The 11196-nt window shown below is 49.9% G+C and overlaps 1 protein-coding gene across 3 annotated transcripts in view; it reads left to right on the top strand.

The window, feature by feature from the left end:
• The first annotated feature begins 4485 nt into the window (after positions 1 to 4485).
• Positions 4486 to 11196, top strand: part of GRIN2C (glutamate ionotropic receptor NMDA type subunit 2C) — a 47770-nt gene continuing 41059 nt past the window's right edge. Inside the window, exons 1-2 of one of the 3 annotated variants that reach the window (XM_043528979.1) lie at positions 4487 to 4855; positions 6664 to 6880. The gene's annotated coding sequence lies outside the window, so the exon portion shown is untranslated. Of the gene's footprint in view, positions 4856 to 6663; positions 6881 to 11196 lie in introns of all 3 variants that reach the window. The other 2 variants (XM_043528980.1, XM_037914995.2) reach the window with 2 other exon arrangements.

The raw sequence follows: 11196 nt of genomic DNA, 5'->3' as shown, positions 1-11196 counted from the left end.
TTTCAGGCAGGACTTCATGGGGGGTTCCAATAAGAAATGGTGAACCTAAGTTATTGTTCTTATTGGAACAAGGAGGTTAGTCTGGCCTCTGTTTGATACATGGCTAGATTTACCTCGCTGCACCTTCTCTATAAGTGACTGCAGTGTGACTTAGAGGAATGAGTCCCCTAGACAGGGGGCGGGGAGGGGGGCGGGTTTGCAAATGAGTACAAAACAAATCTGGTCTATTTCTTGTTTTGATACACTCCATCTATCTTTTACATCTTTGGCTGGCAGCAGACGGTGCAGAAGGACTGCATGCCATCCACATCTCATGGCTGCTCGGCAGAAGATGGTACAATAGGACTGCTAGCCATCCTCATCTCTTGCCTGCCTGGCAGAAGATGATGCAATAGGACTGCTAGCAATCCGTATCACCTGCTTGCTCGCCATAAGATGGTTCAATAGGACTGACTGCAGGACTAAAGAGAATGACTTGATCAAGTCACTCCAAATTTAGTCCCTGCGCCCATGTCTGCCCAGGCGCTCCTGATCAACCTCACACAGGCAACCAGGAGCACCTCGGACATGACGATGAGGGCTACCAGTCCTATTGCACCGTCTGCTGCCACAAGGCAATGGGTTGCTGCTGCTGTGTAGCAATGCAGTACCATGTCTGCCAGCACCCAGGAGACATACGGTGACGGTTACCTGAGCGGGCTCCATGCTTGCCATGGTATGGCGTCTGCACAGGTAACTCAGGAAAAAAGGCGCAAAACGATTGTCTGCCCTTGCCTTCACGGAGGGAGGGAGGGAACGGGGGACTGACGATATGTACCCAGAACCACCCGCGACAATGTTTTAGCCCCATCAGGCATTGGGATCTCAACCCAGAATTCCAATGGGCAGCGGAGACTGCGGGAACTGTGGGATAGCTACGCACAGTGCAACACTCCAGAAGTCGACTCTAGCCTCGGTACTGTGGAAGCACTCCGCCGAGTTAATGCACTTAATGCACTTAGAGCATTTTCTGTGGGGACACACACACTCGAATATATAAAACCGATTTCTAAAAAACCAACTTCTATAAATTCGACCTAATTTCGTAGTGTAGACATACCCTTAGCAAGAGAGATGAGGTGACAATTAGTTTTGTTGCAGCCTTGGTTTCCCCGTCTGTCTGCTAGCTGCCTCACGCTGTTCTGTTCTGCAGAGGTTCTTATATTGTGACTGATCATCAGTGTAGCATCTGAGTGCCTTCCAGTACTCTGTTAGGCAATGGGACTAACATCTGTGATGTGGTTTGTTCTTTCACCCTCTCTCTAAGGGGAATGGGTTGGACAGTGGGCTCTCCTCACAGAGCCAGACTTTGGGCCAAATTCTCTGCTGGTGTAAATTGGTGCCTCGCTATGGCAATTTGACCTAGCCGAGAATTTAGCCCTTTCAGATCACCTGAGCTCTTGTCCATTTTGGGTACAGAGCTGCACTGAATCTGCCCCTATAAAGCACAGGCAGTTAAACACACCAATGACATTGCATTAATGGAAGGTACTTGCATTTAATGTGAAGGCTGGGAAATTAACAAAGGACTGGGGATTCCAAAACTGCCCTTATTTACTCTGCCATGTAGCATCACAAGCAGCAGTTTCTGTACCTCTTGTTCTTTTTTTTTTTAAATGTAGACTGTAATGTATTGTGTTTGATTGTATATGCCTTGCCTTCTCAACCAAGGGGTTGCAAACAGATGGGAGGGGGTCATAACCACCCCATATTACTAAATGGGGAGCCTGGCTTTCTGGTACAGAAAAGGGGAATCTGATATGGAAAAAGTAAATATTTGGTATATACTAACAACATACAGTTCCTAGGATATGCTATTTGGGAAGGTTAAACCCTTGGGACTGACTCCACCATGTGATGATGTTCGGGTTGCCAACGCTGCGGGGGAGAGCAAATCCAGCCAATAGAAACAATATTTTCATTGAAATAAAATAAATCATGAAACCATTTCATTTGTAAAACCCTTTACTTTTGCAAAGATTTTAGGCACCAATGACCCTTTTTAAGCTTGTTCCCTAAAAAGTAAAGAAAGAAAATACCATGCAGCAGCATCTGTTAATCTGGGTGTCTCATGGTTTCAGTTAGAGGAATCCAGGCCCCTGCAATAGCTACTTGTAATATGCATAACAGGCTTCTATATTCCTGCTAATTGTTAAAGTGAAAGAATTTAAATTAGTCCTGCTCTATAACTAGGGCTCCTGGGTAGTATGATAATACAAACCATCGCTTTGACTTCAATGGGATCAAGCCCAGTGAGCCAGAGTGTCAAAGGCACTCAAAGATGCCTAGTGAGATGTTTTACAACACCACCTGGTTCAGCGCTGCGGATTAAGGATGGAGTGAATGCTATTTCTCTTGGTGTTGATGGTTTTAGCTCAGAGCTTTAATGCCACAATAACTGTTTTTAACTTGTTGGCTAGTGTAAAGTCCTGAAACTATTCAAAGGTCACTGTGGCTAGTCACAGTTTCTCCAGCTGTTACAAGCAGTTTTGTTACAGCAACAATTCCCCAGGAATAGGTTGTTTCCTATGAGAGTGTCAGAGTCTAGTTTAGACAGCGAATAGTTAACTAACAGAGTCAGGGTCATTACATAAGCTGCTGTCTCTCTTGAAATGCCAGGTGTCACTTTCAGGACCCAATGATGTTCTCAGTAGTCTTCTCTGTGTGTTTTCCTTATCGGTTTTAACCAGAACAGAATCTCATTTTTATGAACTGGTGTGTGACTGAGAAACGTAAGTGAAGCTTGGCTTGTGCACAATACCAGCTGAGATTATGAACCTGATCATATTACATCGTATTTGTACGTTCTTATTGTCACAGACTTCACGTATATGAGTCAGTGGGTGGATTTTAAAAAACTGAAATAAAGCATATTGGAAATCTTTGTACATCTTTTGAGATATTAAAAAGTTATTTCATTGCTTCAAGGCTTTAACCTTTTATTTTTAGCTTTCTTTCTCAGAAAGGCATGAGGGTCATTATTGATAACACTTTCAGGCCTCTGGTGAGAATGAGTCCCTAGTGTGCTAGGTGCTGTACAAATACATAGTAAGATGTAGTCCCTGCCCTAAATAATGTACAAATATAAATAGATGAGACACACCCAGGATCGGAGAAGGAAGTATTTGCCTCATTTTACTGATGGGGAATTGGGGCCCAGAGAGAGATTAAAGATGACATTTTCAAAAGAGCTCTGCACCCACAACTGGGGCCAGATTTTCAAAAGAGCTCAGCTCCCACTTAGGCACCCAGATAAACAGCCAGATTTTCAGAAGCGCTCAGCAGGTGTAGTGCATGTTGCACGCTGAGCTCTTGCGAAAAGGTGGCCTTGCGTGGTTTGCCCACACAGCAAGCCTATGGCAGAACCACCACATGACCCCAGAACTCGTTAGTTCCAGGCTAGTGCCTCAAGTGAAAAACTATATTGACGCCTTTGTAGGCTGAACCCCAGGCTGGGGTCCAGGGGCTCCTAAATTCTACACCCTCCTGGGCCAGGGATTCACTGCAATCTGATCCTGAGAGGGGCAGCCCACCCTCTGTTCCTGTTGGCATTAGCACCACTCCGAGCCAGGCCTTCTGGAAACTGATCCCCTAGGGCCAGCCCTGCGAGGGGGCAGGTGCTCGCAGACTCTGGCCCACAGCCTCTCTGCGCCTCACTGCTCCAGCTCTGGTGTGGGGAATAACAGGGGGGAGAGGGGTGCTGTGAAGGCTGGCAAAGCCCCCTCCCCTGCCTAAAACTGCACCTTGCCCCTCTCACGCAGAGGAGCAGGGTTTATTTCGTAGCCTAGCAAAGCTCTTTTAAACCAGAAAGTTGGGGCCATGCAAACCCCGAGCCCTGGGGAAGGGATCCCTTAACCCCCCACCCCAGTGGGGTTTTTCCTTCCTCTGCAGGTGTTTTTGTAAAATGTTCTCTCGGTTATGCACCACGCGCTCAGCTGACCATTAATACTGGGCCCCAGCGACAGCTGGAGGCTGCGGGCGGCCAGAGCTTCGCGGCCTGTCATCCCGCCCCCAGCTGCCCCCGAGCCCCGCCCGCTAGCGGCCCCGCCCCCTCCCCCGGCCAGGGAAAGGGGAATAGGGCTCCCTTAAAGGGCCAGGCTCCTGCCCCGTCGGACTCCCCTGAGTTGCCGGGGTGGAGTTTGGGCCAAAGTTGGTGGGGGGGACTGGGGCAGAGGGAGTGAGGGGCGGGGGCAGGGAACAGTAAGTGAAGGCGGAGAGGGGGCAGAGCCGGGGGAGCTGGAGCGCCCCGAGGGGAGGGGCAGAGCCCCCCCCCCGCGCCCCCTGACGGTGCCGGTCTCGTGGCTCGCGGGGCGCACGGGGCAGGGCGCGGGAGACGAGCGCGCGTGGGGCGGGGGCTGGAGCGGGTCCCGCGCGGGCGGAGGCGGGCAGCGGCAGGGGGCTGGAGGCAGGATCATCTGCCCCCGTCCGTCAGCCCGCCCCGCCCCATCGCCCCCGGCTCGGGCGGGGACCCCTGCAACCGGCCGGGGCGCGCAGCCACCCCCGTCCCTGTACGTGGAGCCGTGGGGCTCCCCCGCCCCCCACCGCCGCCATGAGGAGCCCTCCGGCCCCCCCGAGGGCTGCGCCTGCTGCTCCGCCGCGGGGAGGCGGCCGCCCCAGCGAGCCCTCGCCGCCGCCAGCCCGCGCCGCCTGAGCCCCTGCTGGGGAGGAGGGACGGCGAGCCCGGCACTTGCTCCCAGCCCAGGAGGAGACGAGCTGGAAGCTCCCAGCCCGAGCAACGGCGACAGCGCCCGGGACGCCGGAGCGCCCAGACCTGCCTTGACCAGCCGGGGCTGCAGCTGCCCGCGGTCACCCTCGAGTAAGTACCCGCGACGCCTTTCTACCAGCCCCAGCCGGCCCGGGTCTCTTGCCTCGACTCAGGTGGGCAAGCGGGGCTGGGGCTGGGCGAGCGATCGCTCGTCTAGGGGCGGGCAGGGAGGGCTCCAGCCCGGCAAAGGGGACTGACACCTGAGGACGCAACTTTTGTCCGCGGAACTTAGCCTGCGAGGCCGGTGGTCCCTCCCCAGTGATTCCCCGTCACCTCTTCTCTCCAGCCGCCCGCACCCCTGTTGCTCGGGTCCCCTTTGCCTGGCGCTCCGGAGGACTGGGCTAGCTTCCCTTCCTCGGCTGAATCCCTCGCACCATGTTGAATGCGTTGACAAGAGGCGATTAAGTGGCAGAAAATGAGGTTTTAATGTGTCCTTTAAAAATGGATCCCGCTGTCAGTATTTACATCCCCATCTAGCACCTTGCGTAACATCGCATGAGGCAGGACACTTCGCATTTATTTTTGCTTAATCCACATTTGACCTTTTTAAGCTGCCTATTTCTGCGTGTGTCTGAGCCGGAGCAATGCAAAGGAGGCATGTCTGAGGCTCCAAACCTCGGGGAGAAATATTTCCATGTTGCCTCTGCACTCTTGGCATTTGCCTGGCAATGATTATTGCTCCGGGTTCTAATTGTTATCGATAGGCTTCCCGTCTCCAACTGTTGCTGCAGGAGGAGCTAGGCAAGAAAGGGGGAAAATGTATATCAGATCAAGGTTGAAAGGAGACGTAGCTTGACTGAGAGGAGTCTATGCATTGCAACTCATTTCCCATCTGGAGTCCCAAGAGAAGGAAAAGGGGCCGGGGGGGGGGCTGGAAGAAAATGGCAAAGAAAGTAAGGGGGGAAATGGGGGGGGGGCAGAGGGGAAGTTGGAATATCTTCCTTTTGAGAAAACTTACAATCCACTGCAGCTTTTCCCTCTTTTTGGCTCAGTCTAGACTCCCATCATTTGCTCTGCTTGATAGCTCCTTCTCGCTCATCCATGCAATGACCACAAGCATATAGTAATAGTCTCCCCTTCCTCCTGGCTTTCCCCTTCTCCTCTTCCTCCTCCAGTCATGCTTCTGCTCAGTATTTCTCACCTGAGGGCTGCATTGATTTAATTACTTAAAAATATCAACAACTCTCTCTTTCCGCCCCTCCCCCCCCAACACTGCACATTTTTCACTTGCATTCTCCGGTTTGGAGGTTTCTCTAGTTAAGATGTTTTTAAGCAGCAGGACCCTTTTTTATTTAATCCCTAAAGTCAAAATGTCTGCAAGAGCTTTTCTCCACGTCAGACCCCAGCATTCAGTGTTTGGCGGGGGGGGGGGGGGGAACGGGGACAACAGAGACACTTAAAATACCAGTAATGTTCACACATCACATCTCTTAAAATAAACAAACAAACCTGGCTGGCTTAAGGATGTGGAAGTATAGGGAAAACTCAATAGGGTGTTGCTTTTAAAATGACATTTTGCAGGCACTTGGTCTATATCAGGAAATGAAGGCATTTTTTGTTTTGTTTTCTGCTAGTTTAAAAGCAAACCCCAAAGCATGAACATGTTTCATTTGTTGCCCTTCCCTCATTCATCTATTTCAGTTTCTGTTGTACTCAATCACACTGTGTTCTAACAAGATGGTAAATACAAGTTTTCATGGCAGACCCTAAGGAAATAACCATTGCGGACTTTAAGCTCAATAACATGATCATAGAGCAACTGTTTGCATGAGTGGGTTGGAAAAATGTTTGGAGCCATGTTGTTTCTTAAGGCAGAGCTGACAAGAGAGATAATGCGACACCTTTTATTGGATCCACAGATCATGCAGAATACACTGAACGAGCTTTCGGATCTCCAAAGGCACCATCAGTACTTTAAGCAGGACCCAGAGTTTGCGTGTTTGTGATACTTGTCTTCATCTTCAAAGTGCATTAAGCTCAGTCTTTCTCCCGTTTCAATCAGTGGCAAACCTCTTGTTGGCTTCCATGGGAATGGACTCGGGGCTATTATTCTCCCCCTCCCCTCCCCGGCAGGAGGTAGGTGTTACTATCCCAGTTTTACAGATGGGGACACTTATTCTTTGGTCTCCCAGTCTCTACCTTGTCCACAAATGGGCCACATGCTTTGACCTGCCACCCATCACACAGCAGTAGCCAGCCTCCCTCAGGCTGATAATCTGCCTTTTAAATAATTTCCCTAAATAAGTACTTACATGATGCTTATTTTGAGGCTTTTTAAAATGTGGATTAAAGGGACTACGGTGTGTGTGTGGAGGGGGGTGGGTTAGTACTAACAGAAAATCCGCAGCTTGCACCAAACCGAAAACTAGCGAACTGAGCAAAGATGACTCTTTTCTTCTCCACCTCTCCTCCCAGTGTAAATATCCATAAGGATGAGGCACAAGCTGACCCAAGATGGGAAACTATCCTTGTATTCACCACTCTGTGCTTAGGGATGCAATTAGATCTACCTGGGATGTAAATACCCAAGCCCAGGGTCTTGCCAGTGCCAAAGAGCAGGGCCTGAACATTAGCTTTTAATTTCCTGGGTTTTTCTTAGCTTTGCTGCAGTCCTAGATGTTGCTTTGATGCTGTTTTTTGGTAGTTCAGTTTGTTTTGATTTCTCCCCCCTCCCCCTTTTTTTACCATCAGTCTTTCTATTGTGTGCCATTCCTGATTTCTTTTATTAATTCATTCTCCCCCTCCAACAATATTTGCCCCCATCACATCCTCTCATGCTGCGGTACATACCATTAAAACTAAACCAAATGAGGTGGGTTTGACCCCTTTCCTGTTTAAAATAAACATAATTAGCATTTATTTCACTCCTTATTTGGAGAATCTCAGAGCACTTTATGATCATTAAGTCTTGCAACATCCCTGTAAAATAGGTAGGTACACGCTGGTATTGATGAGATGAAGAGATCTAGTTCTTCAGGACAGGGACTGTCACGTATGTGGATAGTGCCTTGCACCAAGGAGCCCTAATTCCTGATAGGGACATCTTGATAATAGTGAATAATAATAGATCGAAGTATTACTATTTTTTACAGTATTACTATTTTTTTGCATTTTACAGATCAGGAAACTGAGACAGAGGCTAAGATCACACAGTGAGTCAGTGACAGAACCAGGCATAGAGCTTGAGTCCTGATTCCTTCCCTTCATGCCCACTGAGATCATCCAGCGATTTCAGAGATTGATCTAATTTACTCCTTTTGCTTAAAAAGTGTCTTTCCTGGGATACAGTTATGGCATCTGCTAAGTTTACACAAAGTTGGCTTTGGGTGGGGGAGCGTGTTTGGTGCCCTGGTCAGAAACTTAAGTATCCCCTGCTCCACAACTGCCCCCACCCCCAAGGCCCTGCTGTGCCAACCCAGCTATACCCTTACACTCAATCCAGCCACTGAAGTCAATGTAGCTTATCAGTGCAGCTACTTTATCACCCAGAGAAGTGGCTGTTGAGCAACACCAGCCAGTCCCCTGGACTGCTCCCCCCGACTCTGCCCCAGACTGAATTTGCACCTCCATAACCTGCCCCTCCCAGGGCCAGTGGAGATGGCACATCTTTGCTTTTTTTTAAAACGAATACATTTTCAGGTGAGATTTGAACTAAGTGAGATTAATTTTGCTGGCAATGGCTGTAAGATCTGCAGGGACAGGCTCCCCGATGAGACAGGCTTCGCTCAGTGGCTCCCATTGGTTTGGCTGGAGAGAGAGCTCCCTTTTGGCTTACTTGGGAGAGTTGCTGCCTCAGGGCCTAGGGTCTCAGCTGCAGTCCTGTGCAGGTTGCATGCCCATTGAAACCTCTGGATGGAGGAATGCATCCATTCGGTTAGCCCCCTTCCGCTTGGCAGGCACAGCCAACAGCACGTCCGCATCCTTGTAACTGGACGCTTCTCCAAAATAGCAGTATGGCCGTTCCCTTCCTTTGAAGATGTATATGTGATCACCAGGGAATGACAGGAGCTATTGACTGAGAAACTGCACCATAAGCTAAAGAAGCTCCCAGGATAAAGAGATGTTTAGTTGTTGGTGGAGGTGCCTAGGGACTGTTGCTGCTGTTTTCATTTGTTTGCACTACCAGACCGTTGGAAATAGGGTTCTAGGGAGTTCTGGCAAGCTAAGCAGCATTGGCCCAGGTCACAACTTGGAGGGGAGCCCTCCCCTGGTGATTTGCTAGAGGATGCTCCTCTCTCTGATTTTCTGAAATGGTTTGTGCAGTGGCTCACCCTCCTGATGTCTTAGTGCATCCGGACGAGGACGTGTTCCTGATAGATCCATTCCAGCACCTCCTCCAGGCACCTTGTTGCCATGGTTGTCCGGGTGCGTTCAGAGACTCCTGAAGCACCAATCCTGTCATTCTCCAGAACTGTTGTTGAGAAGAAGGGGCTTTGGGGTGACTTCCAAACAGGAGGCACTGGATTCTGAGGGGAGTGGCTGAACTGGGGTAGCTGCAAGAGTCAGGGGATGCTGCTCATGCTGTGGAGAAACCAGTGCAGATTGCACTGGTTCAGCTGGGCCTACAGGAAGAACCTTCTCCTTGGCATCGAAGATGGATGGTACAGCCAATGGTCCTAAAACGTCAAGGATGGCAGTGACATGGTGTTGCAAACTCCAGGTGTTCCAGTCAATGGTCAGGAGAGGATCAATTTCCCAGTGTAAGGAGGCATGTACCATTCCCATGTCAGAACAGAATCCCAGTTTGGTGCTTGAGGTCCCCTCTTCATAGGAGATGTAAGAGGGGAGGGAGGTCCTGCCACTGACTGCAATTAAAGATTTCATAGCACTTGCCTTGTAAGAGTAAGGGTCTGGTCAAGTTCCAGTTGAAATCATTGTATTCTGCTGACCTCAGTTTCCCCCTGCAATCAGAACTGGAGAGAGTATTCTCACTCAGTCTGTCCTTGGCTTTTAAGCAGCTGCTACATTCCAGCCTAGCCCTGGATGCATTTCAGCAGTGGGTGAGTTAATTCCTATGTTTGTGTCAATCTACCTACCTTTATCATCTCAGTCAGGGTGCTAGCTGTGGGGTGGTGGGAACATTTGCCACTTTAGGGCTCCCTCCTGCAAGGCACTGAGCATTTTGGACCCGATCCAGCAAAACACTTTAGCACATTCAGCAGGTGAACGGTCCGTTTAAAATCAATACTTAACCCACCTGCTTAAGTGCTTTGCTGGATTGGGATTAGAGTGCTTGGCACACCTTGTGGCATTGAGTCTTCAGCTAGCTTGCCAGTCAGGATGTTGGCTTTGGGGGGGATGCTGGAACAACAACAAGGGTAGGCAGGGTATCCGCCATGGAAGGAGAGAGAGGACTCCTTCCATTGCAGCCAGCCCACTGGATGGAGGGGACTTCGACCAGCTGTGGAGCTGCTAATGGTTGAGCCATGATGAGAAGTTGATTATGTGTTAGTGATGTGTCAGGTGCAAACAAATCTGATCAGCAGCTGTGAGGACAAAGTGCTGCCTAAAGTATATTTAAATGTCCTTGAGGAGAAATTAAACTGGCAAATCACTGTTTTTAAGAGAGGTTTTTTTTCCTCGGCTCAGGTAGTTGAGGCCATATTCCCTATGAATTATTTATTGCAGGACTAAAAATACTTTGAAATTCACAGCAAGAGTGTAAGAGATTCTTCCTCCTCCAGCCCAGCCCAGGCGGGTGGGTGGGGAGACTGGGTGTGCGGTGTGCTAGGCTGGGGTCAACTATCTGTTTTCCTGTGGCAATGAGTGTAATGGTGAACCCTAGAACTGTGGGAGAGTCCAGGGTTGCCATATCCAGGTATTAAGGCATCACTTTTTTCCTGCCGTTCCCTCCACTTAACCCTTAAACGTCAGCTGCTGCTGAGTGTTGTGGGTTATCTGGAGAGGGTTTGGAGATTCAGTCCAGTCCTGGCCCGAATATGAGCAGATGCTGAAGAAAGCTGAGTGGGTGAGTTGGTTATCCTGTTGGATTTGACCTAAACTTCTCTTTGAGGACAGAAAGCAGATTTGAGGCAAACTGATGTTCTCCTGTGCTTCATTGGCTCCCTAGCAAGGAAAAAACCGCAGGGCCTTCCCCGGCCCGGTCACTGGATGAGGATAATTGTGCCCATCACTGTGGCCTAAGGACAGAATCACTGGCTTCCCTGTCTGGTCTCGCTGCCAGGCTGTGAGATCAGGCCATGCACCAGTGTTGCTTCTTTACACAGGACCTTATGCTTATTGGCAACAGAACACCAGGTCCCCCTGCTAGGTGGGGAGGACAGGGTTGTGACTGTGCAGGTTGCTTCAGGGGCCACGGTCCTACCACTGCTTAAAGCTGACCTGGCTTCTCATTCCCAGAGGAGATCCAGGAGAGTCCAAGGGGGCGAGTC

The sequence above is a fragment of the Chelonia mydas genome, chromosome 14, assembly GCF_015237465.2.
Source record: "Chelonia mydas isolate rCheMyd1 chromosome 14, rCheMyd1.pri.v2, whole genome shotgun sequence".
NCBI classification, from domain to species: domain Eukaryota; kingdom Metazoa; phylum Chordata; order Testudines; family Cheloniidae; genus Chelonia; species Chelonia mydas.
This window is presented reverse-complemented; position numbering and strand designations above follow the sequence as displayed.